The 22,100-nt window shown below is 42.4% G+C and overlaps 1 pseudogene; it reads right to left on the bottom strand.

Annotated features, from left to right (window-relative positions):
- Positions 1-6,322: 6,322 nt before the first annotated feature.
- LOC106605711 (NXPE family member 3-like) lies at positions 6,323-15,570 on the bottom strand (annotated as a pseudogene).
- Positions 15,571-22,100: the final 6,530 nt, after the last annotated feature.

Below are 22,100 nucleotides of genomic sequence, written 5' to 3'. Positions count from 1 at the left end.
GTACATGTACAGTTGAAATCGGAAGTTTACATACACCTTAGCCAAATACATTTAAAATAAGTTTTCCCCAATTCCTGAAATGTAATCCTAGTAAAAATTCCCTGTCTTAGGTCAGTTAGGATCACCACTTTATTTTCAGAATGTGAAATGTCAGAATAATAGTTGAGAGAATTATTTATTTAAGCTTTTATTTCTTTCATCACATTCCCAGTGGGTCAGAAGTTTACATACACTCAATTAGTATTTGGTAACATTGCCTTTAAATTGTTTAACTTGGGTCAAACGTTTCGGGTAGCCTTCCACAAGCTTCCCACAATAAGTTGGGTGAATTTTGGCCCATTCCTCCTGACAGAACTGGTGCAACTGAATCAGGTTTGTAGGCCTCCTTGCTCGCACAAGCTTTTTCAGTTCTGCCCACAACTTTTCTACAGGATGAGGTCAGGGCTTTGTGATGGCCACTCCAATACCTTGACTTTGTTGTCCTTAAGCCATTTTGCCACAAATTTGGAAGTATGCTTGGGGTCATTGTCCATTTGGAAGACCCATTTGCAACCAAGCTTTAACTTCCTGACTGATGTCTTGAGATGTTGCTTCAATATATCCACATCAATGTAAATTGCTTGCTGACGATCTTCTCCACTTTGGTGTCCTTGGCAGTCTCTAGGGCTGGCATTGAGGTCAAAGGGTACACGGTGACAAGGTCCTGAACCAGCTGCACATGCCCTGGTTTCAACGGATATGGTTCTTTTGTGTTTGTGTGTCTGAAAGCATGTCTTGTATCTTACGTTATCTGTTTCAGACTGAGCACCTATTTGTTTATGTGTTATCCCTCTCCTTTGTTCATTCTTTGGAGAGTTTAGTGCATATTCTGCATGAGTAACATGATGATATAAAACAGAAAGTTACTGACCGTGTACTTTCACACTTTCATTTGAGGCTTTTATTGAACAACAATAACCATAAACACAAACTCTTACTCTGAAACATTAAAGATCCTATCTCTATCTATGTTTTCTAACATGCTATTCTGCTATCCTTGGTACAATTATTTTTATTATGTGTTTTTTTTTTTTTTTTTTTATTTTTTTTGTATTTTACAAATGTTCAATCCCGAGAATAAATCACTTATCTCCCTGGTAAAACGATATTTCCAACCAAAACCGGAAGTGTAATTCTAATGCATATAAAACCATCAGACAGAATCATGTGCCATTGTAAAGCTCAAATGATATAGGCTACAGCCATGTCAGTAAAAAGGAGCAGGGCCCATAGCTGCGGGAAGTCGTGGTGCTGAGGCCACCCCCTGAAAAATATTAATAATACAAATAAAAAAATTAAAAATATATTTTCACAATCAATGGTGAAATTTTTTTACGTCATCACTGAGAGCCGTGACAGCCGCAGTTTACTTGTGAAAATAACTTTAGTGCCGCCCTAAAAAACCCTATTCAAATTTGACACAAACCTTCAAATAGGAATATAATGACACATTATATAAACTCTTTGTAGTGTAATTTAGAGGTAATAAGTTGGACAAATTGGGTGAAAAAAGCAGTTTCCCCACACAACATATCTTCCCTTTTCACTTTCACTCAGTCGCCTTCGCTTCCCCCTCTACCATTTTTTAAAAGACCCGGTTGGAGCTCCATTGCCTTATTCAATCATGCAGAGACGGGCAGCGTGAAGGTCTCATCATTGATTTTGCTGGAACGGTTTGCAATTGTGCTTTACAATGGTATTAATATTACAGTTGACCTGGAAGTATAAAAAATGTTGGCCGCTAAAATAAGGTCAAATGTACGGAACACTGATGTATGGAAGTTCGCCAGCTACTGTTACTTACGGGCCCTTCCTAACAATGCAGAGAGAAGGGAAATAGAGAAACAGCAGAAAAGTAAAACACGTAATAAAAGTCATAATAAATACAAAATGAGCAACGATAATTTGGCTATATACACGGGGTACAAGTACCGAGTCGATGTGCAGGGGTACAATGTAGTTGAGGTAGCTACAATATGTACATAGAACTAGTAATAAAGTGACAGATAATAAACAGTAGCAGCAGCATATGAGTCAAAAAAGTTGTATGAAATGTATGCATTCACTACTGTAAGTTGCTCTGGATAAGAGTGTCTGCTAAATGACTAAAATGTAAAATGTTAATTAGTCTGTGTAGCTATTTGGTTAACTAACAATTTACAGCTTGGGGTAAAAGCTGTTCATGGTCCCCTTGGTTTCAGACTTGGTGCATTGGTACCGCTTGCAGAGAGAACAGTCTATGACTAGGGTGGCTGGAGTCTTTGGCAATTATTAGGGCCTTCCTCTGACACCGCCTGGTATAGATGTCCCGGATGGCAGGAAGCTTGGCTGCAGTGATGTACTGGGCTGTTCGCACTACCCTCTGTAGCGCCTTGCGTTTGGAGGCCGAGCAGTTGCCATACCAGGCGGTGATGCAACCAGTCAGGATGCTCTTGATGGTGCAGCTGTAGAATTTTGAGGATAGGACCTTGAGGGGGAATGGGCGTTGTCGTGCCCTCTTCACGACTGTCTTGGAGTGTTTGGACCATGATAGTTTGTTGGTGATGTAGAAGCTTGAAGCTCTCAACCTGCTCCACTACAGCCCCGTCGATGAGAATGAGGATCAGCGTGGCAGATGTGCTGTTGCATCCAGATCCAGGTATTTAGTCCCATGGTCCTTAGCTTAGTGATGAGCATTGAGGGCACTATTGTGTTGAACGCTGAGCTGTAGTCAATGAATAGCATTCTCACGTAGATGTTCCTTTTGTCCAGGTGGAAAGGGCAGTGTTGAGTGCAATAGAGATTGTGTCATCTGGAGATCTGTTGGAGCAGTAAGCAAAGTGATAAAGTGAAGGGTGCTATGGTAGACGGCATCCAAAGGTTTAAGAGTAGTGGCTGCTGCATTCCGATAAACGGTGTCACCATGGTTGATTGTACAATCTGCTTCCTTCTGTTATGGGAGAGGCATGGTCTATAGTATTTCTATTAAAGAAGCCTAGTTTAAATCTCAGCTTCTTAACTAGCTCATCCATATGTTTTTTAAACGTCTCATTATTGTCAATTCAAAAGCGCAGATATTTATAGGCGGGAACCTGCTCGATGAAAGAACCATTCAATGCATAAATGTGTAAGCCATCTGAAATATTTCTACGAGAATTAGACATTAAGTACCAATTTTTAAATCAACAAGAACTTTCTGCAAGATGACAAAATCCGATTGCAGCTCCAACATAGCCTGGTCAGCATACATAACTGCAGATTAATGTTACAGGTTTTTGCAGATAGTTAAAAATAATTTATTTCAGTAGTAACGAGGACAGGTCCCAAAATCAACCCTTTTGGGACACCTTTAGTAATATTAAGGTAACTTGACACCATCAGAAAGCACGTAGTGTCCTGTCTGACAGATGGTTCCCAAACCACTTGCAAGACTTCTGGTCTAGGCCCATTTTAGACAACCTTTGAATGAGTAGGGAATGGTTGACAGTGTCAAAGGCCTTGGATAGGTCTATAAATATGGCATCACAGTGATTCCTATTATCTAAGCAATTTAATATATAATTTAAGACAATCATAGCTGCTGAAACAGCGCTACTGTATGTCCAGGTCTAAAACCAGGCTGGTACACAATAATATCATTTGAAGTTAAAAAAGTTTTTAGCTGAGAGTTTGCCAGTTATTGTAATATTTTTGCAACGCAAGACAATTTCTTAACTGTCTGTCCTCAGTTGCAACACTCACTACCGAGTTCCAAACTGACTCTGGAAGCAACGTCAGCACAAGAACTGTTCGTCGGAAGCTTCATGAAATTAGTTTCCATGGCCGAGCAGCCACACACAAGCCTAAGATCACCATGCGCAATGCCAGGTGTCGGCTGGAGTGGTGTAAAGCTTGCCGCTATTGGACTCTGGAGCAGTGGAAATGCATTTTATGGCGTGATGAATCACGCTTCATCATCTGACAGTCCGACGAACAAATCTGGGTTTGTCGGATGCCAAAAGAACGCTACCGGCCCCAACTGTAAAGTTTGGTGGAGGAGGAATAATGATCTGAGGCTGTGTTTCATGGTTCGGGCTAGGCCCCTTAGTTCCAGTGAAGGGAAATCTTAACACTACAGCATACAATGACATTCTAGACGATTATGTGCTTCCAACTTGGGAAGGAATGTTCCAACATCTAGTGGACAGCCTTCCCAGAAGAGTGGAGGCTGGTATAGCAGCAAAGGGCGGGACCAAGTCCATATTAATGTCCATGCTCTGGGAATGAGATATTCGACTAGCAGGTGTCCACATACATTTGGCCATGCATCTCCATGGGGCGGGTTGATATAGGTGAGGGGTGACGGGTACGTCCTCTCCATAGCAACCAGCTAGTGTTAAAGCCTATAGAGTCACAAACTCGTTTGGAATAAAAAAAACATTAAAACTGTCCAAGCTGGCATGATGTATTGTCTGTACCTATGTTAAAATGTTCCGATATTTGCGCCTGTGTAGATGCGTGAGCCTGTACGTGTGCACTTCTGTTTGTATCTGTGTGTGTACACTTGTGTATATGAAAGTCTGTCTTCTATTGTATGTTTCTGAGTTTCAGGCTGAGCACCTATTTGTTTGTGCGTTATCCCTCTTAGCTAGGTCGTTCCATAAATAGTGCCTTTTTGGTAGTGTAATTTTTTTTAAGAATAAGGGCTCTATTCAATCCGAATCACAGAAGTTCAGCTTTACAGCGTGATTGAAATTTAAAGGAAATGTTCCCACTTTAGTGGAGACTGCATCCAGTGTGAGCGCTGTATATGTTGTCTCAATTGAAAAACTACCTTTACATTTCTAGTGCAATTGACAATTAAAGTAACAGGGCACGACAACTTCCTATTAAAATCAGCCATAACTCCTCTTGTGAAAGGGGTAATGGAAGCTTGTTGTGTACAGCCGGCAGGGGCATTTGAATGCAAGCTTAACAAAACATTTGAACTTATAACATTTACAGCTCATCCATCCATCCATCGCTAACAGGGTTGATGTGTTGCTGTATTCTCAACACACTCAGTTTCCTACCACAAAATTACAACAGAAAAAAAAGTAGAACCAGCTCACCTGCTTTTACAGTATGATTTGACTATTATACAGAACAAAAATATAAAACGTTGGTCCTATCTTTCATGAGCTGAAATTAAAGATCTCAGATATTTTCAATATGCACAAATAGCTTGTTTCTCTCAAATTTGGTACACAAATTTGTTTACATCCCTTTTAGTGAGCATTTCTCATTTGCCAAGATAATCCATCCACCTGAGAAGTATCGCATATCAAGAAGCTGATTAAACAGCATGATCATTACACAGGTGCACCTAAAAAGGCCACTAAAAATATGCAGTTTTAGCAAACACAATGTCACAGATGTCTCAAGTTGAGTGTGCGTGCAATTGGCATGCTGACTGCAGGAATGTCCACCAGAGCGGTTGACAGAGAATTTAATGTTAATTTCTCTACCATAAGCAGCCTCCAACGTCGTTTTAGAGAATTTGGCAGTACGTCCAACCGGGCTCAAAACCGCAGACCCAGTGTATGGGCGAGCGGTTTGCTTATGTCAACGTTGTGAACAGAGTGCCCCATGGTGGCGGTGGGGTTATGGTATGGGCAGGCATAAGCTATGGTTAACAAACACAATTGCATTTTATTGATGGCAATTTGAAGGCACAAAAGTACCGTGACGAGATCCTGAGGCCCATTTTTTTAAAGGTACAGTATCTGTGACCAACATATGCATATCTGTTATCTGTATTCCCAGTCATGTGAAATCCATATATTATGGCCTAATGCATTTATTTTAATTGACTTGTTTCCTCATATGAACTGTAAAATCTTGGTAATTGTTGCATTTATGTTTTTGTTCAGTTTATACTAGATGTGTTACCATATTAACACAAGAGTTCTAGAACCCACAATATTAAAGCTGATCTAAACCTGAGGGACAAATGTAAATTAATCACATTAAATACAGTAAATAATCTTCAGAAATGAATTTGTCAAAACAACAAAATAACTAGGGCTTCACAATTTATTTTATTTAACTAGGCAAGCCAGTTAAGAACAAATTATTATTTACAATGACAGCCTAGGAACAGTGGGTTAACTTCCCTGTTCAGGGGCAGAACGAAAGATTTTTACCTTGTCAGCTCAGGGATTCAATCCACCAACCTTTTGGTTACTGGCCAAATGCGCTAACCACTAAGCTACCGGCACAATGGTGAAAACGTAGAGAGATTAGTAATAATCCATTTAGTATAAAGGAAAAAAAAAAAAAGTGGTCATCCAACCCCCCCCACCAGCGCCCGCCTAATGTAGACCTGCACAGGGTAGGTGTTGAAATGGGACCATAAACTGATAATCACCACAGTGTTCGACCCGCCAGTCAGGTCATCCAGCTCGTTAGCGACATAGCGCATCTCACTGGCAATGACAGTAGAGTAGCGGATTGGAGGACCATGACATTGGTACTTCAGCAGGATGTTGTGGGTGCTGTCTACTGCCATGAAGGGCCCCACATTCTTAGGACTGTAAAGGTTGAACTCCGTCAGCTCTGTCACAAAGAAAGGGAGAGTTGAGAGTTGGACAGACAGAAGAGAGAGTTAGAAAGCACCTGAGGCATTAGAGAGTGAAAGATGCCACAGGACTCACCGGGTACCAAGGCGTTGAGATACTCAAACCACTGTCTGGCAGTAGAGTCTCCGTACATGTACACCACCTTGTCCTTCAGACACTGAGTGGCAGATGAGACGTTAAACTGGCGCATCACACCACCACCCAGCGCTCGCCATGACCCTTGGAAGTAATACCTGGAAGGAGTGAACCTGGTCGACTGTCTTCATGCTGCTTCTCTCCACGTCTGCTTTGTCTGAAAGAGGAAAGCAAGCATCTTGCACCAGCTAGCATCATCACTTTACAGGCAATAGAGGTGCTAGGGCTTTCCCACCTTACATTACTGTAGATGCAGTAGTTGGCTCGAATACTGTCCTGCACACCCAGAAACTCTCCAGAGTTGAAGTATACAGCCACAAAGCAGAGCAGAGCAGTTAGTAGGCTGGCTAGCTAGTGTTAAAAAGATAAACACACAGTTGTACTGTGGTATCTCCTTGCTTGCCTACCTTTTTTCTCAGGCAGCACAATGACACTGTCAGACCCTGAAGGATGAATGGGAACTTTGATGTTCACACCACTGAGAAAGAATTGAGAGAGAATCATATTTGAATGTTAAATAAACCAACAGCATCAAGCAATCTGATACATTGAAAACAAAGTCTGATTCAATTAGACACACTTTCACTGACATATGGAATGCACCCCTCACTAACCTCGAAGAGCAATGCTTATGTTGGTGAGCAGATGTTTCACAAAGTTTCCTCTGCTAGCGTGGTTGATCCGTGTGTCACAGATCAGCAGCTTGGGCTTGTAGCAGTACCAGGGCTCCCCTGTGTGGGGGTCTGTGTAATTGCACAATGGCTTCTGGTTTGTCAGCAGACACAGGTTACATACAGATGTTTGGGACAGTTTTCCAGAGCGGAACAGACTCTAAAAGAAAATCAGATCGGGCCGTTCTTCTCGTAACCATCCTAGAACATGAACTGCCTCACTAGGATGGACCAGTGTCACCTCCACCTGTGCAGACCCCTGCCATAGTAACGGGAAATTGGCAGAGTAGGTCCCATTCCTGTGGTCCAGCACCTGTCCTGCAACGCCTGCCCCAACTTGGAGGAGTGCAGCCGGGCCAGCAAGAAGTCTCCACCATAGCTCTTGGGATGCCCCTGGAAATTGTGCATATGGACCAGAACCTCCAACTGGTCCCCCACGTGCCACTCTCTCCTGCCCCCTGCTGGCAGGATCACAAAAAGGCTGTGTGCAGGGTCACTGGTCTGGTTCAGGGACACATTCACAGAATGGGGCTGAGGCTGTGGCCAGGCGATGGACTCCAGGAGGTATTGCTCATCCAGTAGCTCTGGTTGCGGCGCAGAGGAGAAGGGCCCGCTGTGATGAAAGCTGGGTGGATGCTGCTCTGGAGCTGGTAGAACGTTGACACCATTTGGCAGTTGAGCTTCTGCTGAGAAGAGTAGAGGTACAGGTGTGCAACACTGAAAGCATACGTTTTGCAGAAAGTGCTACGCTCAAATTAATTTCAATTAAACCTGGACGTAAGCAGCATGGCTCTGTGAGAGGCTAGCGCTGTTCAGTGTAAAATTACGCAATTTTTCTGTTTTCAAGAATGACACACGGCTCACACCCGAGAACATTTGGTAAAGTGGCTGGCGTAAAAAAAATCTGTGTCCAATGTAGCAGCTAAACACCTACAGTTTTCGCTAAGCCCCAGTATAGCTCCCATGTGAGGAGGACAGGGTGGTAAAGGAGGTAAATTGTGATTGAAGCCATGTGAGAAATGAATCATGTTTGACCTGTAACTTGTTTTGAGTGCAGATGGATTTACCCTACCTCTAGAATGTTGATATTGCTGAACAGGAAGAAGATGCATGACAGGGCCAGCAGGAAGAAGATACAGATATATTTGGACCAGCTTCTGTCAGTCCCCCTGACGTTAACACAAAGAAGCTGGTAACTGTTCACCCTATGAGTGTTTGCATGTGTGCATAAATAGAGCAGAACTAGAAAATCTGAATTCATTTTGCATAGCAGGCTTCACAAAGATGGCGCCGAAGAACATAGCTGACGTTTTACCTTCCACCAACCAATTGTGCAATTTTTTTTGCATTTTATATAACTTATTTTTTTACTTACTGTGTACATAATGTTGCTGTTACCGTCTCTTACGACCGAAAATAACTTACCGTGGACTGGAAGAAACTTTTTCCTTTAGCTTCTTAGGGCTAGGCCCCTTTTTTCTCAATTTCCACCTGAATGACATGCCCAAAGTAAACTGCCTGTTGCTCAGGCCCTGAAGCCAGGATATGCATATAACTGGTACCATTGGAAAGAAAACACTTTGAAGTTTGTAGAAATGTTAAAATAATATAGGAGAATATAACACAATAGATACGGTAGGAGAAAATCCAAAAGAAGTGAACCAAGGGCTATATCTGTTCTTAGTTCTAAAATTTTTGAAAGGGGCGTGCTTATTTAAGATGGTGAGGAAATTACTTTTAAAGAACGACCAGGCATCCTCGACTGACGGAATGAGGTCAATATCCTTCCAGGATACCGGGGCCAGGTCGATTAGAATGGCCTGCTCGCAGAAGTGTTTTAGGGAGCGTTTGACAGTGATGAGGGGTGGTAGTTTGACCACGGACCCATAGCGGATGCAGGCAATGAGGCAGTGATCACTGAGATCCTTATTGAAAACAGCAGAGGTGTATTTGGAGGGCAAGTTGGTCAGGATCATATCTATGAGGGTGCCCAAATGTTAAATATCCATAATTTTCCTGATTATTTATTTGAATTGCACGCCCTCCAGTTTCACTGGAAGATGTCCCGCTTGCGGGACGCCTAGCTCTGATTCCTTTAACCTCTTACATCTAGACGTTCCGCTAGCGGAACACCTGCTCCAATATCCAATGATAGGCGTGGCGCGAATTACAAATTCCTCAAAAATACAAAAACTTCAATTTTTCAAACATATGACTATTTTACAGCATTTTAAAGACAAGACTCTCCTTTATCTAACCACACTGTCCAATTTCAAAAAGGCTTTACAGCGAAAGCAAAACATTAGATTATGTCAGCAGAGTACCCAGCCAGAAATAATCAGGCAACCATTTTTCAAGCTAGCATATAATGTCACAAAAAAAAAAACACAGCTAAATGCAGCACTAACCTTTGATGATCTTCATCAGATGACATGCCTAGGACATTATGTTATACAATACATGCATGTTTTGTTCAATCAAGTTCATATTTATATCAAAAAACAGCTTTTTACATTAGCATGTGACGTTCAGAACTAGCATTCCCACCGAAACATAACAATTATTTAAAGAATTATAGATACAGAACTCCTTTGTGCAATCGAGGTGTCCGATTTTAAAATAGCTTTTCGGTGAAAGCACATTTTGCAATATTCTGAGTAGATAGCCCAGCCATCACGGCTAGCTATTTTGACACCCACCAAGTTTAGCCCTGACCAAACTCCGATTTACTATTAGAAAAGTTTGATTACCTTTGGTGTTCTTCGTCAGAATGCACTCCCAGGACTGCTACTTCAATAACAAATGTTGGTTTGGTTCAAAATAATCCATAGTTATATCCAAATAGCGGCGTTTTGTTCGTGCGTTCAAGACACTATCCGAAGTGTAAATAAGGGTCATGCGCACGACGCATTTCGTGACAAAAAAAATTCCAAATATTCCATTACCGTACTTCGAAGCATGTCAACCGCTGTTTAAAATCAATTTTTATGCCATTTTTCTCGTAAAAAAGCGATAATATTCCGACCGGGAGTGGTGGTTTTCGTTCAAAGACGAAAGAATAAAAACATGGAGTCGAGTCGTGCACGCGCCTCAGTCTCATAGTACTGTGACCGGCCACTATCCAAACGCGCTACTGTTTTTCAACCAGGGCCTGCAAAGCCACGATTCAGCTTTTTGCCGCCTTCTGAGAGCCTATGGGAGCCGTAGGAAGTGTCACGTAACAGCAGAGATCCCCTGTATTGGATAGAGATAATCAAGAAGGCCAAGAAATGGTCAGACAGGGTACTTCCTGTACAGAATCTTCTCAGGTTTTGGCCTGCCAAATGAGTTCTGTTATACTCACAGACACCATTCAAACAGTTTTAGAAACTTTGGAGTGTTTTCTATCCAAAGCTAATAATTATATGCATATTCTAGTTTCTGGGCAGGAGTAATAATCAGATTAAATCGGGTACGTTTTTTATCCGGCCGTGAAAATACTGCCCCCTAGCCATAAGAGGTTAATGAGTCCGACGAAAAGGATATCCTGCTTTCACTGGAACAGGCCCTAATCCAAACCTTTTGCGTGAAGAAAAGATGCCAGAAAAGGGGACGCAGATCAGGGATCATTCTGAGAATCCGGAGGCAAGCGAGTAAACTCCCAATGCCTTCCATTCTCCTTGCTAACGTGCAATCGTTAGAAAATAAAATTGATGACCTACTATTAAGATTATCCTACCAACGGGACATTAAAAACTGTAACATCTTATATTTCAATGACACGTGGCTGAACGAAGAAACGGACAATATAGAGCTGGCGGGATTTTTCATGCACCGGCAGAACAGAGATGCTGCCTCTGGTAAGACGAGGGGTCGGGATGTGTGTCTTTTTGTCAATAACAGCTGGTGCGCGATGTCTAATATTAAAGAAGTCTTGAGGTATTACTCGCCTGAGATAGAGTACCTTATGATAAGCTGTCGACACTATCTACCAAGAGAGTTCTCATCTGTATTATTCATAGCCATCTATTTACCACCACAAAGCGAAGCTGGCACTAAGATCGCTCTCAACCAGCTCTAAGGCCATAAGCAAAGAAGAAAATGCTCGTCCAGAAGCGGTGCTCCTAGTGGTCGGGGACTTTAATGCAGGCAAACTTAAATAAGTTTTACCAAATTTTTACCAGCATGTCACATGTGCAACCAGGGGGAAAAAAAATCATACACCACCTTTACTCCACACACAGAGATGCATACAAAGCTCTCCCCCACCCTCCATTTGGCAAATCTGACTACAATTCTATCCTCCTGATTCCGGCTTACAAGCAAAAACTAAAGCAGGAAGTACCAGTGACTCGCTCAATACAGAAGTGGTCAGATGCCGCGGATGCTACACTACAGGACTCTTTTTCTAGCACAGACTGGAATATGTTCCAATGGCATTAAGGAATACACCACCTCAGTCATCAGCTTCATCAATAAGTGCATCGATGACGTCATCCCAACAGTGACATACCGTACATATCCCAACCAGAAGCCATGGATTACAGGCAACATCCACATCGAGCTAAAGCTGACGCTTTCAAGGAGTGGAAGACTAATCTGGACGCTTATAAGAAATCCCGCCATGCCCTCAGACAAACCATAAAACAAGCAAATCGTCAATACAGGATTAACCTGTTGGGGATAGGGGGCAGTATTGACACGGCTGGATAAAAAACGTACCCGATTTAATCTGGTTACTACTCCTGCCCAGTAACTAGAATATGCATATAATTATTGGCTTTGGATAGAAAACACCCTAAAGTTTCTAAAACTGTTTGAATGGTGTCTGTGAGTATAACAGAACTCCTATGGCAGGCCAAAACCTGAGAAGATTTCAAGCAGGAAGTGGCCTGTCTGAGAAGTAGTGTTTCATCTTGGCTCTTTTTATTGAAGACTCAGGATCTGTGCAATAACGTGACACTTCCTACGTCTTCCATAGGGTCTCAGAGCCTGGGAAAACGTTGAACGATATTGAGGCAGGCTCTGGCTGAAACACTTTATCGCTTTTGGCAAGTGGCCACTCAGAGTACTATGGGCTTAGGCGCGTGCCCGCTTCGACCGAATGCTTTGTTTTCCTTTGTCTGTTTATCTAAACGCAGATTCCCGGTCGGAATATTATCGCTTTTTTATGAGAAAAATGGCATAAAAATTGATTTTAAACAGCGGTTGACATGCTTCGAAGTACGGTAATGGAATATTTAGAATTCTTTTGTCACGAATTGCGCCATGCTCGTAACCCTGATTTAGCCTTTAGGATAGTGTCTAGAACGCACGAACAAAACGCCGCTGTTTGGATATAACGATGGATTATTTTGGACCAAACCAACATTTGTTATTGAAGTAGAAGTCCTGGGAGTGCATTCTGACGAAGACAACAAAGGTAAGAACATTTTTCTTATTGTAAATCTGACTTTGATGAGTGCTAAACCTGCTGGGTGTCTAAATAGCTAGCCCTGTGATGCCGGGCTATCTACTGAGAATATTGCAAAATGTGCTTTCACCGAAAAGCTATTTTAAAATCGGACATATCGAGTGCATAGAGGAGTTCTGTATCTATAATTCTTAAAATAATTGTTATGCTTTTTGTGAACGTTTATCGTGAGTAATTTAGTAAATTCACCGGCAGTGTTCGGTGGGAATGCTAGTCACATGCTAGTCACATGCTAATGTAAAAAGCTGGTTTTTGATATAAATATGAACTTGATTGAACAAAACATGCATGTATTGTATAACATAATGTCCTAGGGTTGTCATCTGATGAAGATCATCAAAGGTGAGTGCTACATTTAGCTGTGGTTTGGGTTTATGTGACATTATATGCTAGCTTGAAAAATGGGTGTCTGATTATTTCTGGCTCGGTACTCTGCTGACATAATGTAATGTTTTGCTTTCGTTGTAAAGTCTTTTTGAAATCGGACAGTGTGGTTAGATTAACGAGAGTCTTATCTTTAAAATGGTGTAAAATAGTCATATTTTTGAAAAATTGAAGTAATAGCATATCTAAGGATTTGAATAACGCGCCACAGGATTCAACTGGCTGTTGAGTAGGCAAGCGTCCCACCTAGCCCATAGAGGTTAAGACTGAATCCTACCACACCGGCTCTGACGCTCGTCAGATGTGGCAGGGCTTAAACTTATACAGACTACAAAGGGAGACCCAGCCGCGAGCTGCCCAGTGACGCGAGCCTACCAGACAAGCTAAATGCCTTTTATGCTCGCTTCGAGGAAAACAACACTGAAGCATGCACGAGAACACCAGCTGTTCTGGATGACTGTATGATAACGCTCTCGGTAGCCAATGTGAACTCAACATTTAAACAGGTCAACATTCACTGGCCGCTGGCCCAGGCGGATTACCAGGACGTGTACTCAAAGCATGCACGGACCAACTGTCAAGTGTCTTCACTGACATTTTCAACCTCTCACTGACCGAGTCTGAAATACCTACATGTTTCAAGCAGACCACCATAGTCCCTGTGCCCAAGGAAGCGAAGGTAACCTGCTTAAATGATTACCGCCCTGTGGCACTCACGTCGGTAGCCACGAAGTGCTTTGAAAGGCTGGTCATGGCTCACATCAACAGCATCCTCCCAGGCACCCTAGACCCACTCCAATTCGCATACCGCCCCAACACATCCACAGATGACGCAATCTCAATCGCACTCCACACTGCCCTTTCTCACCTGGACAAAAGGAACACCTATGTGAGAATGCTGTTCATTGACTACAGCCCAGCGTTCAACACCATAGTGCCCACGAAGCTCATTACTAAGCTAAGGACTCTGGGACTAAACACCTCCCTCTGCAACTGGATCCTGGACTTCCTGACGGGCCGCCTCCAGGTGGTAAGGGTAGGCAACAACACTTATGCCACACTGATCTTTAACACTGGGGCCCCACAGAGGTGTATACTTAGTCCCCTTCTGTATTCACTGTTCACCCACGACTGCGTAGCCAAACACGACTCCAACACCATCATTAAGTTTGCTGACGACACAACAGTGGTAGGCCTGATCACCAACAATGATGAGCTGGCCTATAGGGAGGAGGTCAGAGAACTGGCAGTGTGGTGCCAGGACAACAACCTCTCCCTAAATGTAAGCAAGACAAAGGAGCTGATTGGGGACTACAGGAAGAGGCGGGCCAAACAGGCCCACATTAACATTGACGGGGCTGTAGTGTAGCGGGTCGAGAGTTAAGTTCCTTGTTGTCTACATCACCAACGAACTATCATGGTCCAAACATACCAAGACAGTCGTGAAGAGGGCACAACAAAACCTTTTCCCCCTCAGGAATGAAAAGATTTGGCATGGGTCCCCAGATCCGCAAAAGGTTCTACAGCTGCACCATCGAGAGCATACTGACAGGTTGCATCACCGCCTGGTATGGTAACTGCTCGGCATCTGACCTTAAGGCGCTATAGAGGGTAGTGCGAACGGCCCAGTACATCACTGGGGCCAAGCTTCCTGCCATCCAGGACCCAGATAATAGGCTGTGTCAGAGGAAAGCCCATGAAATTGTCAGAGACTCCTGCTACCCAAGTTATAGACTTTTCTCTGCTACCGCATGCCAAGCCATACCAGAGCTCCAAGTCTAGGACCAAAAGGCTCCTCAACAGCTTCTACCCACAAGCCATTAGACTGCTGAACAATTCATAAAAATCGCCACCGGAAAATTTACATTGACCCCCCTCTTGTATACTGCTGCTACTTGCTGTTTGTTTGTTACTTATGGATAGTCACTTCGCCCCCACCTACATGTACAGATTACCTCAACTAGCCTGTACCCCCGCACACTGACTCGGTACCGGTGCCCCCTGTATATAGCCTCGTTATTGTTATTCTTATTGTGTTACTTTTTATTTTAGCCTACTTGGTAAATATTTTCTTCTTCTTGAACTGCACTGTTGGTTAAGGGCTTGTAAGTAAGCATTTCATGGTAAAGTCTACAATTGTTGTTTTCGGTGCATGTGGCAAATAAAGTTTGATTTGATCTTGTTGAGTATGTGACCTTTGTTCAAACTCCGGTCAGTCACACTGTGCCTTTAAAAGTTGAGTCTTTTTCTAGACCGATTGTAGATCATATCATACAGTATTATATACACATGTACACTTACCTCCATACATATTTTGACAATGAAGCTAAAATCTTACATTTCTCTATACTCCACCATTTTGAGATCAAATGGAGGGGACAAGGCCCAATGCAGCTGTTTTTCTCTCAGTATCAAATAATTTCTGTGTAACAATTAGTTACTTTAATGTTTTAGTTTTCTATTCAAATGAAACTATACAAAATATATTTTTAGCAACAAAAAATATCAAGCAAAACTTTAGCTAGGACTTTCTGCGATTGGTCTGAGCAGTAGTGCTGAGCAATTAGTGCTTTTTGAGGTCGGTTCAGTGTCATTTAATTTTTTTAATAATCAAGGTATATAAACTTCTGACTTTAACTGTATATCCACCTCACTCTCAGAGAAAAAGTAGCACTGCTAGGTTTTACACAGTCAAATGTGACAATTAACTAGATTAACTGTGTCGCTCTGAAGAAGAGCATGTGCTACAAATCTCATTTTACTGTATTGATTTATTATTATTATGATTATTATTATATTGATGTCACAAATGTATCATTTGTACAGTTATTTTTTTTATCTTAAGATAGCTACAGTATATGAGACAACTACATATATCAGAGTCAAATATACAGGATATTAACATTCCATTCCAGCTAAACAAGGGATATATAGCGTTTTGCAACAAAACCTGATATAATACAAAATGTATTCATTCAAATCTGAGAACAGTAGTATTTTACACGTACATGAAGGTACCAGTAACCAATCATTTATGATGAAAAAACACAATGTGAAACATTTTATAACTAAACTTTTAATTTAAACATCTCAATACATTTCACAAAAAATACATTTTATAATACATTTAAATACAAAACAATTAAATAAAAGATCTACAGTACATCTAAAAGATTGAAAAATAGCAGTGAACCAGGACAATAAAAATAGCAGTGAACCAGGACAATAAAAATAGCAGTGAACCAGGACAATAAAAATAGCAGTGAACCAGGACAATACAAATAGCAGTGAACGAGGACAATATAAATAGCAGTGAACAGGACAATAAAAATAGCAGTGAACCAGGACAATAAAAATAGCAGTGAACCAGGACAATAAAAATAGCAGTGAACCAGGACAATTTAAATAGCAGTGAACCAGGACAATACAAATTGCAGTGAACCAGGACAATATAGATAGCAGTGAACAGGACAATGAAAATAGCAGTGAACCAGGACAATAAAGATAGCAGTGAACCAGGACAATAAAAATAGCAGTGAACCAGGACAATACAAATAGCAGTGAACCAGGACAATATAAATAGCAGTGAACAGGACAATAAAAATAGCAGTGAACCAGGACAATAAAAATAGCAGTGAACCAGGACAATAAAAATAGCAGTGAACCAGGACAATTTAAATAGCAGTGAACCAGGACAATACAAATTGCAGTGAACCAGGACAATACAAATTGCAGTGAACCAGGACAATATAGATAGCAGTGAACAGGACAATGAAAATAGCAGTGAACCAGGACAATAAAGATAGCAGTGAACCAGGACAATAAAAATAGCAGTGAACCAGGACAATAAAAATAGCAGTGAACCAGGACAATAAAAAGCCATGGCTGTGTCCTATACCTGCGTCCTAAATAGTTGGCTGTTTGAAAATGTGCAAAAATTAAGTTGAATAGTATGCAAAATTTAGAGAATCGAGTATGTCATACTCATTTCGGCTTTGACAATAGTTGATCAATTAGACATGGGGATGTGCTACCGTAATCATCGAATAGCGGGAGAAAATGCAATCCCGCATGACGCATTCTCAGTATGCGAAAATATAATATTTAATAGTATGCGACATTTTGAAAATCAAGTATGGTTTAAATGACAGGATGTTATACTCATTTCGCTTTTCATCTACTAGAATTCGATGCACACTTTTCAACAATGCATTGGAAGAGGTGGGATATGAGTGATAGGCCGAAGCTTCTGCGGTGGTGTTCAAATACCAAGGTAAAGTCGGTTTCAGGTTGGATATTCAAAGGATATTCGCATGTAGTTTTCCTTACGTCCACCAACAGCAGTTAGGGAGCGTCAACATAGTGACAAATCACATTTTTCAAATCTCAATAGGTCTTTAACCATTACTCCTAAAACTTTCAAAACTGGTTGTAGCTAACCGGATGGCATAGACACACATTGCACACACTTTTCTTTGTAGATTTACATCTCACACTGTTTTAAATTATTTATTTACATTTTTGAATTTCAATAGCTCTTTGGTCATATGTCCTACTGACTACGAAACAAGGTTCAGAATGTACACTCAGTGGGCCTACACATTGCACACCCTTTAGTTTGTCCATTTTCATCTCAAATGTTTTTACATTAATCTTTCAAACTTTCAAATTTCAATAGCTCCTTGGTCATGTGACCTACTGACTCCAAACAAGGTTCAGAATGTCCACTGACTACCCTTATATAGTCAGTAGACTATAGTTATTCCATTGTACTGCATCTAATACATATTAGCATTTTACATACATTCATAAGTGTGATAATGTTTTATGACATACTGTGAAAAACTCTCTTGGCTGCTGGCTCTGTCACTTTCAGACATGTGCAGAGCAGACTGAAAGGGGAAGGGTAGCTCTTGACTAGAACCACAGGGGTTCTCTGTAAAGAGAGAGTAATCCAAAAGGCACAGACATACCCCTTGACTTTCAATTGGCACCCTTGACCTGTATGTATTCTCTCCTGATTGGTCTCCGTGGTGCTTAGTCAATGGGAACTCCATTGCCGGCCCCATCATAAAGTTTTTACACAGTCTGGCAGTCTGACTAAAGTGCCACAGGTATGAGGACAGACATCCTCCTTTTTATTTATGGGAACAAACACTTTGGATCCTATTCTTGGACTTTTAGAAGACACAATGTGTCAATACAAAAACAAAAAAATATGTACTAATTACTGTCCATGAGTAACCTCAACCTTGTGGTTCTGTGGGTGTTTGGGCCAATAAAGTGCAAACTCAATTCTACCACTGACTAGTCTCTCATGCCCCTATGAACGGGGACACAGGGCAATAGTTTTTAATCTAAACCAACCCTTTTTTACTGGAGTACACACAGTAGCAGTTTACCAGATAAGAAGTCAAGAAGATCAAAAAGTAGATTGTTGTAAGGGTGTATTACGTCCTGTGCTGGCCCCATTGTCATATCCATTCTGGATTCTGAGTGGTAAAATCATAGCTGAAAAATGCCTCTATGTATGTGTATACTGTATGTGGGAATGTCTTATGTCCGTCCTACAGTTTCTATGATGGCAATTTGCATATACTCCAGAATGTTATGAAGTGTGATCAGATGGATTGCAATTAATTGCAATGTCGCTCTTTGCCATGCAAATTAACTGAATCCCCCCCAGAAATATTCCACTGCATTTCAGCCCTGCCACAAAAGGACCAGCTGACATCATGTCAGTGATTCTCTTGTTAACCTGTTGGGGCTAGGGGGCAGTATTTTCACGGCTTGATAAAAAAACGTACCCGATTTAATCTGGTTACTAATCCTACCCAGTAACTAGAATATGCATATACGTATTATATATGGATAGAAAACCCCCTAAAGTTTCTAAAACTGTTTGAATGGTGTCTGTGAGTATAACAGAACTCATTTGGCAGGCAAAACCCTGAGACAGATTCTGACAGGAAGTGGATACCTGATGTGTTGAATTACCTTTAAGCCTATGACATTGAAACACACAGGGGCTTGTTAATCTTTTGGCACTTCCTATTGCTTCCACTAGATGTCACCAGCCTTTACAAAGTGTTTTGAGTCTTCTACTGTGAGATCTGACCGAACAAGAGCCTTGGAACGGTGATGGCCGATTAGACTCTGGCGCGCGAGGTCATGTTGGGTACCCTCGTTCCAATACGTTTTAAAAGAGAATGCATTCGTCCACCTTGAATATTATTCATGTTCTGGTTAAAAAAGGCACTAATGATTTATGCTATACAACGTTTGACATGTTTGAACGAACGTAAATATATTTTTTCCCCTCGTTCATGAAGTGAAGTCCGGCGGGCTTAGATCATGTGCTAACAACACGGAGCTTTTTGGACATAAATGATGAGCTTTTTTGAACAAAACTACATTCGTTATGGACCTGGGATTCCTGGAAGTGACATCTGATGAAGAGAATCAAAGGTAATGGATTATTTACATAGTATTTTAGATTTTAGATCTCTCCAACATGGCCGTTTGTCTGTATCGCAAAGCGTATTAATCCTCAAGAGGCGGGTAGACAAACAAAAACACACAAATTCTGACAAACTCCAAGCATTGATTATGCAAGAATGGGCTGTCATCAGTCAGGATGTGGCCCAGAAGTTAATTGACAGCATGCCAGGGCGGATTGCAGAGGTCTTGAAAAAGAAGGGTCAACACTGCAAATATTGACTCTTTGCATCAACTTCATGTAATTGTCAATAAAAGCCTTTGACACTTATGAAATGCTTGAAATTCTACTTCAGTATTCCATAGTAACATCTGACAAAAATATCTAAAGACACTGAGGCAGCAGACTTTGTGAAAATAAATATTTATATAGTAATTCTCAAAACATTTGGCCACGAATGTAGTGTTGATACATGGAATATTCCTCAACTGCATATATCATAAATTGCTATTGCAAATGGAAGTATTATGTTCAACAACTGACATTTTCAGATATTATTTTGACAAACACACTTTAACACACGTTGGTGCTTACAATCCATTCTCTATTGTCATAGACTTGATGGGCACTGTCATCTGTGATCTTTGTGATAGGACTTTCTTTAAGCACGCACTGATGAAACTGTCACTTAATATTTTTTTCTTAAAGTCTACAGACGCTCTACATTTATTCACTCTGTGATAGGGTTGGATCCTATATCCTACTTTTATTACTCTCATGTTGTCACATGCTTCGAAAGGGACAGACCAAGGCACAGGTGGCTCCTGACTGAGGAGCGTCGCTGGAGGCTCCGAGTTGAGGAGTGTCGCTGGAGGCTCTGGGCTGAGGAGCGTCGTTGGAGGCTCCGGGCTGAGGAGCGTCGCTGGAGGCTCCGGGCTGAGGAGCGTCGCTGGAGGCTCCGGGCTGAGGAGCGTCGCTGGAGGCTCCGGGTTGAGGAGCGTCGCTGGAGGCTCCGGGCTGAGGAGTGTCTCTGGCAGCTCCGGGCTGAGGAGCGTCACTGGAGGCCTCCTGTGTGGAGCTGGGACCGGTCTCCCCGGACTTACAGGAGACTGGGTGCGCAGAGCAGGCACGGGGCACACTGGGCCGTGGAGGCACACCGGTGGTCTGGAGCTCAGGGCTGGCACACCCCGTCCTGGCTGAATGATCACTGTAGCCAGGCACGGGCGGAGCGCTGGCACAGGGCGAACTGGGCTGTGCTGGAGAGTGAGGGCTGCCGTGCGTAGAGCAGGCGCAGGGTAAGCTGGGCCAAGGAGACGCACTGGAGACCAGATACGTTGTGTCGGCGCACTTCTCCCTGGCTGCCGGCCAACTCTCGCACGACAACGCTGAGGAGCCCGTACTGACCGCACCGGACTGTGCGTGCGTATGTGCAATACAGTGCGCATTTCCGCATAGCTCGGTGCTTTCCTCGTCACCCGCTCCCCACGGTAAGCACGGGGAGTTGGCTCAGGACTCCACCCTGACTCTGCCCAACTCCCCGTGGGGGGGGGGCTGCCTCTCGCACTTGCCTCTTGGCTTATACAGCGCCTCATAGTAACGCCGCTCTGCCTTCGCTGCCTGAAGTTCCTCCTTTGGTTGGCAATACTCCCCAGCCTGCCTCCAGGGTCCTTTCCCATCTAATATCTCCTCCCACGTCCACGACTCCAAGTACTTCTCCTGTTGCTCCTTTCCACGCTGCTTGGTCCTTCGGTGGTGGGTGGTTCTGTCACATGCGTCGAAAGGGACAGACCAACGCGCAGCGTGTTGAGTGCTCATCTTCTTTCATTATGAGAGAACACTTAAACAAAATAAACAAACGACAAACGACAGTTCTGTAAGGTACTAACTATACGTAAAAAACAACCACCCACAAAACCCAAAGGAAAACAGGCTGCCTAAGTATGGCTTCCAATCAGAGACAACGAAAGACACCTGCCTCTGATTGGAAACCATACTCGGCCAAACCTGGAAAACGAAACATAGAAAATTAAAACTGGAACACATTCCCCTGGAAACAAACAAACCCCAAAACACACAAAACAACCCCCCTGCCACGCCCTGACCATTCTACTATGGCAAATGACCCTTTTCACTGGTCAGGACGTGACACATGTAAATGGTTCAGTGCCTATAATTTAGGCTGTGTGTAGAGGAAATTACCTCTACAGATTATAGTGGTAAGAAAATCAGCATACAGTTTTGGCCTGTGTATTAATTTGCCTATAACTAATCAGAATTCCATTTTGTTCACATAAAAAAGAGAATACTTCAAAATGAGAAGATCCTGCCATGGGAAAGACAACTGGGTGGACATAAAGTGGAAAGGAGGGGAAGTAACTCACACCATGCAGCAGGACACCTTC

This window comes from Salmo salar, chromosome ssa05, assembly GCF_905237065.1.
Source record: "Salmo salar chromosome ssa05, Ssal_v3.1, whole genome shotgun sequence".
Taxonomy (NCBI): domain Eukaryota; kingdom Metazoa; phylum Chordata; class Actinopteri; order Salmoniformes; family Salmonidae; genus Salmo; species Salmo salar.
The sequence above is the reverse complement of the archived record's forward strand: the minus strand, read 5'-3'. Positions and strand labels throughout refer to the sequence as shown.